This window comes from Sus scrofa, chromosome 8, assembly GCF_054392235.1.
Source record: "Sus scrofa isolate SSC_HxYL_T2T_F1_AM1 chromosome 8, Sscrofa_HxYL_maternal_Yorkshire_Landrace_v2.0, whole genome shotgun sequence".
NCBI classification, from domain to species: Eukaryota; Metazoa; Chordata; class Mammalia; order Artiodactyla; family Suidae; genus Sus; species Sus scrofa.
Window position 1 is genome coordinate 53,387,834 of NC_139390.1, and position 12,061 is coordinate 53,399,894.

At 38.4% G+C, this 12,061-nt stretch overlaps 1 protein-coding gene across 49 annotated transcripts in view; it reads right to left on the reverse strand.

Annotated features, from left to right (window-relative positions):
* MARCHF1 (membrane associated ring-CH-type finger 1) overlaps window positions 1-12,061 on the reverse strand; it is an 836,078-nt gene that overhangs the window by 418,557 nt on the left and 405,460 nt on the right. For 7 of the 49 annotated variants that reach the window (XM_084972217.1, XM_084972242.1, XM_084972219.1 and 4 more), the window contains one exon: window positions 4,761-4,828. The exons of the other annotated variants lie outside the window; for them this stretch is intronic. The gene's annotated coding sequence lies outside the window, so the exon portion shown is untranslated. The remainder of the gene's footprint in view (window positions 1-4,760; window positions 4,829-12,061) is intronic. 49 annotated transcript variants of the gene reach the window in all.

Consider the following 12,061-nt stretch of genomic DNA (forward strand, 5'->3'; position numbering starts at 1 on the left):
GTTGCTGTTATAGCACCCAAGCTGACTAAGACGGTGTTTTATGGATGAGATTAACATTTAGACTGGTGGACTTGGAGTAAAGCAGATTACCCTGCAGAGGAAGTGTGGGTCTCAGCCAATCAGTTGAAGACCTAAATAGAATAAAGAGTGACCTTCCTGCAGAGAAGAAATTCCCCCAGGGAATTTCTGCAACCACTCTCCAAGTCTAACTAACTGCAACCACTCTCCAAGTCTCTAGATAGAGGGCCTACTCCCTCAGATTTGAGACTCGCCAAGCTCCACAATTCCAAGAGGCAATTTCTTAAAATTTCTCTGTCTATGTACTGACAACTTATCAGTTCTTCTACTTGGGAGAACCCTGATAAATAACCTGGCTAATATAAGTACCCCAGGAACTCAGGAAAAAAATCTAGAAAGTCAGCCTTAGATCCCTGAGGAGGATAATCAAGGCACTTCAGCCAGAGGATGGGTCCTGGGGTTGGGGGACTGGGACCTTCGGTGAGCTGCTGCACCCAGCTGCTCCTGGGAGCTCTGAGTGGGTAACATTAAGTTCTGGAAGTGACTAAAGAAGCTTGAGATGTGAACCAACTGCTGCTGATTGAGTGGAACACCATTTGCTAGGATGATGCTAATGGGAACAAGATTCTCCCTGACTTTCCATCTCCCTGGCATCCCCAGTTGGGGGAGCTCATGGGGAATCAGCTGACAAAGGAGGCAGTTCTCTCCAAGCGGAGTACCTCACCGTGGGTTTGGAGCACAACCACCTCAGTCACGACAGCACCAAGTTTATGCTTCTTCTTCACAACAAGGTACAGATAGAGTTCACATAAATGAAAGGACTGTCCCCTTCTCCCTAAGAAGGGAAGTACAAAATCCAAGCCATCAAACAATCATCTCTCAAGATAGCACTTTAAACCTCGCTAGAGATTTTTTTCCTACGTTCTGACATTACATTAGACTTTATTTTTTATAATGGTTTTTATTTTTTCTGTTATAGTTGGTTTACAGTTGTCTGTCAATTTTCTATTGTACAGCAAAGTGACCCAGTCACACACACACACACACACACATATATTTATATACATTATTTTTCTCATATTATCCTCCATCGTGCTCCATCACAAGTGACTAGAAATAATTCCTAGTGCTATACAGCAGGATGTCATGGCTTATCCATTCCAAATTCAATAGTTTGCATCTATTAACCCCAGATTCCCAGTCTATCCCACTGCCTCCCCATCACCCTTGGCAACCACAAGTCTTTTCTCCAAGTCCATGAGTTTCTTTTCTGTGGAAAGGTTCATTTGCACCATATGTTAGATTCCAGATATAAATGGTATCATGTGGTATCTGTCTTTCTCTTTCTAACTTACTGCACTTATTATGAGAGTCTCTAGTTCCATCCATGTTGTGGCAAATGGCATTATTCTGTTCTTTTTTATGGCTGATTAGTATTCCATTGTGTATATTTCATACTACCCTGTGTTCAGGTGGCACTGTTATAGGGTGGCATTACAATGCCACTTGAGGAATTTCAATTGTGGCTCAGCAGGCTAAGAAGTCAACATAGTATCCATGAGGAGGTGGGTTAGATCCCTGGCCTCCCTCAGTGGGTTAAGGGTCCAGCACTGCCACATGCAGCATGGATCACATATGCAACTTGGATCTGGCATTGCTATGGCTGTGGCATAGGCCAGAAGCTTCAGCTCCTATTTGTCCCCTAGCCTGGGAACTTCCATATGCTGCAGATGCAGCCCTAAAAAGAAAAAAGAAAAAAACAATGCCACCTGAATATTCTGTAACCTAAAGGCTAAATTTTGAACCATCACCAAGTTTTAAATAAAATAATGAAGAAAATGATGGGGAAGAAAAAACAAAAAGAGTGAATACATGCATACAAATATATATTCACATGTATGTATGTATGTATACTCACATAGCCAAATATACAATAAAATTGACATACTGATTGCACTAATAGTTACTAAACGGAGTTCTCATTTTCTAACTGGTCACAAAGCTGTAAACTGGCTTTTGTAACTTCTTTATTCTACTATCAAGTCTGTACTTGGTCACAGTATTATGTGGGCCACTTAAAATTTAATTTAATGTTGGTTCATGGCAGGAGAAGTACAGGATGGCCAGGTGGCCATCTCAACTTCTAATTCAACAAGACCATTGTTGCATCCCAGGTGGAAACATTTTCCCTTAGGGAATCCAAACTGGTGGTGTCTAAGTTATGGGAAAGAAAAGCAAACATTCTCCAAATGGGATGTTTTGTGAAACAGTGAATGATCTCATGCCATCCTCTACCCCTTGACTCCCAGACACCTATGTTCTAGCTACAGAAGAAATGACCCAGCTTCAAAAAATGTTCTCCATCCTATACAATCAAATCCTATACAATCCTATACAATCCTATACAATCAAATAACTAAATTTCACTGTCATTAAGTTTTCAGTAGACCATTCCAACAGTTGAACTGGTAACCTGCTTTACAATGAAGGAATACGTGCATAAGACCAGATAATTTCATGGATGTGAGCCTGCTGGCACCATTCTCTCTGTGTGAAATGAGGATTTTGGTCCCAGGCCATATACTAGGAATACAATGAATTTAAATAAGACCATACAGATTGACGCTAATAGAATCATTTTGAGCAAGGAAGGCAAATGCATATCCAGAATACAATCCTATTTCTATGAGAACAAATTACTGCCTCCCCTGGTTGGAAGGTGTTCAGTGAAATCATTCCACAGCAAGGTGGCAGGCTGGTCCCCTGAGAAAGCTGCCATGTTGGAGCCTGTACTGATCTCTGAAGTTCAGGGGGTTGGGCGCTGAGCTGGGCTGGTGGGCAGATAGGACAATGAACTGTGAGGGTGTAACAGAGAAGAATAAATCTGACTCCATATTGCATCTGCTTCTTTTGCTTTAACCTTTGTAGTCTATTTCTTTTGCTACAAGAATGTCTCCCTTAGCCTGAAAATACAGCAGAGGCCTTTCTCAAGGCTCTGCCCTTTAAAGGTATCACACTTTTCCATTCACATAGAAGTAAAAAGTTGCAAGAACAGAGAATAACATCTGTCTTGTTGGAGGGTTCCAGAAACATCGTGATCTGAACTAGGTGGGCAGCTGTGAGAACAAAGGATTCTAACACAAAGAAGTCTGCAACAGCCAATCAACCCTCTCTCCTTTTAGTATAAAAGAAGCCCGGATTCTAACTCAGGGAAGGTAGCTCTTTGGAACATTAGTCCATGCATCTTCTCTGAGATATTATCTGCTGGCTTTCTGAATACAGTCACTATTACCTGCCCTGGCAACTTGTATTTTGATTTATTGACCTGTCATGTAGTGATCAGTACAAGCTTGGACTCAGTAACAAGAGTGAAAGGAAAAGCAAATGCTGTCTTCACTCTGGTTGTGGGAGACAGGCATTGTGAAGAAGCTGTGGTTGAATTTAGGCACTGAATGGAGATAAGTTAAGGGGAAGAAAAGGATAGCCTAAGACACCATGAGTGTGAAAGAGCAGGAGCCATGGTTGGGGGAGAGACAGGAAAGAGCCATCTGATTAGAAGTGTCTCTTTGAGCTAAGCAGCAGTGAGGGACCCAGCCTGGTTCGTCAAGGATCCCCCCCACACCACCACCACTCTCCAACTGTGGTCCTTCTATGGCCCCTGTGCAGCATATCTGGGCATTTCCCAATCTGCACAAAACCAACAACCAACTAGACTACTCCAAGTTCTGCCCAATGGACAGATTTCCTTTACCACCGATTTTTTCATATACATGCCTCAGTTTTCTGGTTGCTCCCCGAAGAACAGTTTACCTAAGTTTCTCCATTTTATCAATTGTGGAAAGGAGATAATAATAGCATTTATGTCACAGAGCTGGAGATGTCTCTAAAGGATTAAAATGGTGCCTGGCAGATACTCAATGCTAGAAAAGTGCTTTTAAATTACCATTTAAATTTGTGGTTCAATTTTATTTTATTATATTTAAAATTTTTTAAATTTAATTTTATTGGTGTATAGCTGATTTACAGTGTTGTATTAGTTTCAGGTGTACAGCAAAGTGACTCAGTCATACATATAAGCATATCCATTTGTTCTTCCCAAATAGGTTATTATAAACTATCAAGTAGATCTTCCTGTGCTCTACAGTAGGTTCTCATTAATCATCTATTTTATACAACTGCAAAAAGTATTAATTTACACTCATAAATACTAAATAAAAATATAAATAAAATATAAAGGCTGTCTACTTCTTTTCCATATTATGTTTCTTAAGCCAAAGGACTTTCTTCTGGGTTTACTTTTTCGTGAGAGTCATGTATACAATATATGAAATTCAGTGTGAAGGAGACACTTTCTCAATGAAACTGTTGTGTTTGGCCTCATGAACATGAAAAAGAAATGGGAAAAGGCTTATTTTCCATTGCTCTGTATTACATCTTTCACAAGTCATGGCCTGATGGTTGTAAATACCTGTGAAGCTGATACCTGCATCACCATTGCCTGGAAAAGTGATCAGATTCACCAGAGCCAATTTCGAAGCCATCCTCAAAGTGCAGAAGTAAGAAGTCATAAAGCAAAGAAATGAGTCACAGGTTCCAACAACCCCCTTCACAGCCAGGGGTTCTTCTAGAAATATGTCTTCCTGTCTGAGCAGGTGTTTTTCTGTCTAGTTGTAACTCTTGTTAAGACTCACATCAAGACACTAAAATGATTGTCCTATGAGATTCTTGGGCAGCTTCCTTACCTTGTGCTTTGTCTGCTGACAAGCAGTGTTCCTGAGAGCCTGAACTGATGGAACAGGTGTATTATTATCTGGAGAGAGAGATTCGTAAAATTTATGTCACGGACAAGTAATTGTACAGTGATGGGGGATACACTGTGTTGGGAATATTGACAAGAAATACATCCCCACCTAGTCTTGTAAGTCAGACATTTTCCCCTCTATTTGTTTTCCTCCCTGTGGGGAGTAAGGGGGAGCATTCATTACTTTCCCAGATCTACTTTAGGAAGTTTCGTTTGATAGAAAATTCTCTCTAATTGCAATTGTTTCTTCTCCAATCAGCTTTCTCCTTGTTTTCATTCCTTAATTCCTTTGGATTGTACGCAACCCTTCATTACCACCTTTCCAGTGTGGAAATGCATTTATTGGGTGGAGAGGTCTCTTTAAGAAAAAGAACAAAATGGATATACTGGTTCCTTCAGCATCCTCAGAAATCAGCTCATAGTACATAATAATGATGATGATGGTGATAATTATCATTATTATTTTGGTTTGGCCTGGGTACCACCTGTAAAGGGCCATTTTATAAGCAACCTGACCAACTCTTGTCAACTAGGAGAAAATAAATAAGGAATTTACTGAAATACTATGACATTCTTACAGAATCAAGAAACATTTTATTTTATTTTATTTATTAAAATATAGTTGATCACAATGTTGTGCCAATCTCTGTTGTATAGCAAAGTGACTGGGTCATATATACGTATATGTATATGACATATATTATTACATATATTATTTTTCTCATATTATCTTCTATCATGTTCTGTCACAAATGATTGGATATAGTTCCCTGTGCTATACAGCAGGACCTCATTGCTTATTCATTCGAAATGTAATAGTTTGCATCTACTAACCCCAAACTCCCAGTCCATCCCACACCCTACCCATCCACCTTGGCAATCACAAGTCTGTTCTTTCTGTCTGTGAGTCTGTTTCTGTTTTGTAGATAGGTTCATTTGTGTATTTTAGATTTCACATACAAGTGATAGCATATGATATTTCTCTTTTTCTTTCTGACTTACTTCACTTAGTATGAGAATAGATGCAGAAAGAGCATTTGAAAAAAATCCAACATCCATTCATGATAAAAACTCTTACTAAAGTGGGTATAGAGGGAACATATTTTAACTTAATAAAAGCCACTTATGAAAAGCTCTCAGCCAATTTAATACTGAATGGAGAAAAGCTGAAATCCTTCCTGCTAAAATCTGGAAAAAGACAAGGATGCCCACTCTCATCACTTTTATTTAACATAGTATTGGAAGTCCTAGCCACAGCAATCAGACAAGAAAAAGAAATAAAAGGTATTGAAATTGGAAAAGATGAGGTAAAATTGTCACTAAATGCAGATGACATGATATTATACATAGAAAACACCACATATAAACTACTCAAACTGATCAATGAATTTAACAAAGTAGCAGGATACAAGATTAACATTCAAAAAAACATTTTAATACTTAGCTCTCAAGCAGGGCAAGAGCCAGGAAAGCCCTGAGGCTAGAGGGCAAGTTTTTCAGGCAGCTTCCACCTTGATGAATCAACCTCAACCATTTCTTTCCTACTTTCATGACTACTCCCCAAATTCAGATTCCAGGGGAAGTTCATCTCACTGGCTAAGCTGGCCTGAAGTACCTACCTCTAGGCCAGGAGCTGGCCAAACACTTGACCTGAGGAAAAATTGGGGTTCTGTTCATGAGAAGAAAGAGCATTGGAGTCTAGATAACAAAAATCATGGAGTTCCACTCAAGGATATGGCAGCATTTGTGTTCTGTAAGTGTGTATAGTGCTTTAGGCTGCACCTCTGCTCAGAAGGCTCTAAAGTCTTCCTGGGAATATGACCCTGGGCTTCATATGGCCACAGTAGTAGATGTATATAGAAGGTTAAATTGTACATTTATCTCATGATCTTCTCATCACCATTCACCCAAAAGGCCTTCACTACAATCCTTGGCCACTCTCTGCCATTTACTAACTCATGGTGGTAGATACAGAAATGCACTTCCCTCTAAGGAAGGAGTTACCTCACTGGTGTGAGTGTGTTGTATAGACAGTCTCTAGCCATCACCTCCTTTAAGGTATGCTTCAGCAGCAGGAGGCCACCTTGCCAATGGCCCTTCTTTCAGGGGCAGTTGACACCCAGTGACTGAGTGAGCAAGGTAGAGAATAAAGGCCAGTCATTCCAAAAGACCTGCAACATCCTCTCGAGAGTTCAGCCTGGTTGACCAAGGCTGTGTTGGGTCTATGCTGAAGTTTAAATTCTTCCTTAACTCAACCCTGCTTCCTCTCACTTTCTCTCCCAAGTGTTGATGTGCAAGAAACATCTTGGACCCTAAACTCCCCTTAACACCTGCTCCAGAAAGTCCAACCTGTAATACCTGTAAAGGGAGGAAATACCCACAATGTAACTTGTTCAAAGTCACATTAACTAGAGGCAGAGATGTACCTAGAACATGTGTCTCTTGACCAGTGTTGTTTCTATTCTTCCATTCTGCCCCATGTCCACAGTCATCCATGACAGTTTGGTTGCTTGAGTCTTGCAGGGACTGTAGTTATGTAAAGTGATTAGATAGAGCTGCAAGGGAAAAATCATGAAGCCACCTGTATTTATTGATTATTGTATCCATGGGACTCCAAGCACAGGGTGCTGGCTCCCCCTTCTATATCCATGAACCAACATATTTGTTTATCTTGCACAGTCCTGGAGGTTAATGTAAAATACAAAATGATGTTGTCTTACACACATGAACAACACCTGCAGAAGCTGAGTCTCAGGTACATGACATGCCCATGTAATTCCTTATTAGCCTCTACTACCAAAGTTTTCAGGAAATAATACCTCAAACTGTTACCTCTATCTTCACAGAAATATATGATTTTCTTTTAATTTTATTTGAACTTCTGGTTGTAGACCAGACGTATTTTTTTTCTGGGGTTCTTATGAACTTACAAGTTACTTTAGGCCATTAATTGGAGAGTGGGTGCTCCAGGGAGAAATAAGGTAGCCAAAAAGTGTGCTGCCATATAAAATAAAACATTTATGATAAACATAATATCTATGATTATCAGTCTCTTTGGGGTTCATCATGGTGAGTAGGTTCAAATGGAATAATTTTCAAATGGCATCAAAGATCACCAATTGTAATCCTTCTAAATTAGTTTGTCTAATAGTTAGGTTACCCCCCCCAAAAAAAAATCCCCAAAGCCTCGGTGTTTCTGAATTATTGAACTCAGTCCCTGCAATACCACAATTACAGATCTTTACATTAGTTGCAAATTTCATTTGATCTATAAACTAGCTTGCTAGTGGCAACTCAACATTTTGCATATGATTTAATTGAAAACTGCACTTTCCCTGTGTACACTTAACTCATTAATTGAGTCATCTTGATATTTCAAAGAATAAAATAAAGAACAAAAGGATGAATTCACTGGTATATCATGTAAAATTGTTAGAATGCTATGCTTTTCAAGTGACTTAAGGAACAGGCTTTCATTGGGAAAATGTTTCTGTCTGCCTTGGAGAGTCTGGGATGGTTCAGGCTTAGAGAAGAGCCCAGTCATCTTTTTAATGCTGAGTAGACAACTCAGTGTCTCACAGCTTTCCTGCTGCTTAGGACTATGGTATGGAAGACATGAAACACAGTTCCTCATTCTGTAATTCAGCACTTTCAGAGAAAAAGGAAAAACCTAATCCCAGATAACATTAAAGTGGTGTTAAACAAAAACATTAATTTTTTCAAATTTTATGTCTGCACATATAATGTTCATATTACTACATGTTAAAACATAAATGATCTATAGTTTTGCACATTCATATATACAAATACTAAACAAGTATAGTTTATAAAATCTCTTGCTAAAATAATTTTTAAAGTTGGCTTTTTACAAAAATACTACATAGAAAATAAATTGAAGTCATGCATTAATTCATTCAATGAGATTCAAAAAGTATATATCAAGCATCATTCTGAGCAAAAAATAAACAGGATAAATAAAAATCCTCATCATGGCATATTTTCTCTTTTGTGTATTTGGGGTGGGGAGACCTTACATTGCAGGGTTTTGTTTGTTTGCTTTTTAAAATGTCCTGTATTGTTAAGCCTAAATTTTTCTACTTAACTTTAAGCAAACTTTTAATCTGACGCCACTATGTCCATCCAAAATAGAGCCCAAAATATCCTGGTTTTCTCTTCACACTATTCTTTATTATTAGTCCCATGTATCTCCCCAAGGGATAATTTTCACCTATTTAGTGCATCAATTCCAAGTAGGTTCCTCCAGAAAAGTTTCCTGATTGCTTTAATCCCAGACAATCATGTTCATCTCCCAATTTCTAAGGAAATTTAATTTACATTAATATCTACCTAATGTCCCCAAACAGATTAGTAGAAAAGGTCATGCTTACATTATTTTTGTGTTCCCAAAAAGGCGTCAGATTATTCTGGGCACAAGTAGATGATGTTAATTTATTTTTAGGTAATCTTTCTAACTATATCTGATTGTGGTCATGCTTTACAGAGTCATAGTAGCATTTTAATCATCCCTCTAAGTAATTAAAAATGATTACATTTTCTATAATCTATTTTCCATGGGATGTATCTACATTACTTATAACAAGTCCCTTAAATATCACTGCAACATTTTGTTGAGCTGTTACCTCTATACTGTTAGAAAATTCTATCAAATTCTACAAAAAGAAAGAAAGTGCAGATCTGTATTTAAATACAGGGCGGCTATTTACAGAATTTTTAAAAAATGTATGCCACATTTGCCTTTCAAAGAAGTGTGAACTATGATTGAAAATAGCACATGCAGCAAACAGAAAAGAATTATTTTGAACAGTTCAAAATGAGCATGAGCACAAAGAAATGGTATAAATGTAGAACAATACATTAGAAGATTGTGATTTTATATAAGAGCCTACTAATGACATGGTCTAAAATTGTAGATTTAAACATTTTTGTGTGACTCTTTTCCAGGTACTTAGAGTAGGAAGTTGATGAGCTATGGTCCTAATACCCTCAGTAGCAGTGGTGGCCAGAGTAATGGTCCCCTTTATATGTCCATGACCAAAACCCCAGACACTTGGATATGTTACCTTACATGGCAGAGAGAGTTCTGAAGTTATGATTAAATTAAGGGTCTCATAATGGGGATATTATCTTGCATTATCCAAGGGGACCGAATAAAATCACAGGGTCCTCATCATCAGAGAGGAGCTGTGACAATGGATGCAGATGTCAGAGTGATGGATTGGCACAAACCAAGATATGCATGCAGCTTCCAGAAGCTAGAACAGACAAGAGATGGGATATCTCCTTTAGCCTCTTGAAGGAACTCAGCCATATTGACCAATTTTTAGATTTCTGATTTCCAGGCTGTAAAATAATAAATATGTGCTGTGACTAAATCATGACATTTGTGGTAATTTTTACATTAGAAATAGGAAACTAGCAGAGTAGCTTACACCATCTAGCAGCCACTGCCTTTTAGACAACTTAGTTTCCTTTTGTGTATGCTGAGTTACCTTTGGTTCATAATTATTTACCTTATTTTTCTGTTTTATATCTGGGTACTAAAAACTACTTTGTAGTTACTATAGCTTCTCAGGAGAAAAAAAATATGATTTAACCATTTCTATTTATGTTGGCTATTACCAAAATCCTAAAGCTATATCACACTGCAGCTCCATACCAAAAAAAAAAAAAAAAACCTCATCCGAAAATGGGCAGAAGATCTAAACAGTTCTCCAAAGAAGACACACAGAGAGCCAAAAAACACATGAAAAGATGTTCAACATCATTCATGATTAGAGAGATGCAAATCAAAACCCCTATGAGATACTACCTTACACCAGCCAGAGTGGCCATCATCCAAAAGTCTACAAACAATAAGTGCTGGGGAGGGTGTGGAGAAAAAGGAACCCTATGACACTGTTGGTGGGATTGTAAAGTGGTGCAACCACTGTGGAAAGCAGTATGGAGATTCCTCCAAAAACTAAACATAGAACTACCATTTGACCCAGCAATCCCACTCCTGGGCATCTATCCAGAGGAAACTACAACTTGCAAAGACACGTGTACTTTAATGTTCACTGCAGCACTATTTACAACAGCCAAGACATGGAAACAACCTAAATGCCCATCGACAGAGGAGTGTATCCAGAAGATGTGGTACACATACACAATGGAATATTACTCAGCCATTAAAAAGAACGAAATACTGGCATTCTTAGCAACATGGATGGACCTAGAAACTATCATGCTAAGTGAAGTCAGCCATACAATGAGACACCAGCATCAAATGCTTTCACTGACATGTGGAATCTGAAAAAAGGACATACTGAACTTCTTTGCAGAACAGATACTGACTCACAGACATTGAAAAACTTATGGTCTCTGGAGGAGACAGTTTGGGGGGTGGGGGGATGTGCTTGGGCTGTGAGATGGGAATCCTGTGAAATTTAGATTGTTATGATCATTATACAACTATAGATGTGATAAATTCATTTGAGTAATTAAAACATAAATAAGTAAATGTTAAAAAAAAGCAACTACTGAAGTTCACAGCTTGCTCTCTGGGTCCTGCCTGGGCAGGTATCTGGATGAGTCAGCTGAGTTTAAAGTTTTAGTGACGGCTTAGATGAGCCCAAAACATCATTTAGGAAGGAAGAGTTGAACTCATGGTTGTTGCTGCCCAAACACATGCTATTTCAGAGAGCTTTGGCTATAGGGCCCTTAGAACAATATTTTCATAAGCAGACAGTCTCCAGGTTATGATTTCAAAATATGCTACATACTGTTATTTACAAAAATCAATTCTTTTATAAAATATTTCATGTTTCCTCATTTTTCATTTCATCATGTAATTTAACATTTATAAAGGATAGAACATTTCTTGGAGTTCCTGCTATAGCGCAATGGGATCAGCAATGTCTCGAGAGTACTGGGATGCAGGTTCAATCCCCGCCAGGCCCAGTGGGTTAAGGATCCAGCACCGTGGCATGTGGCTTGGATCTGATCCTTGACCCAGGAACTCCATATGATGCAGGGCAGCCAAAAAAGGTAAAAAAAAAAAAGAACATTTCTTACATATGGGAAAATAGTCATCGGTAGCAACAAACATCCTATGGATCTCTTATCTTTAAGATTCAATGAAATTTGCTTAACTTTCCCCAAATAAATATTAGGACATAAGAAACATACTATTTGGATTTGATGTCTAAACACAAGGTCATATCTTTCAATTTCTGAATTAAA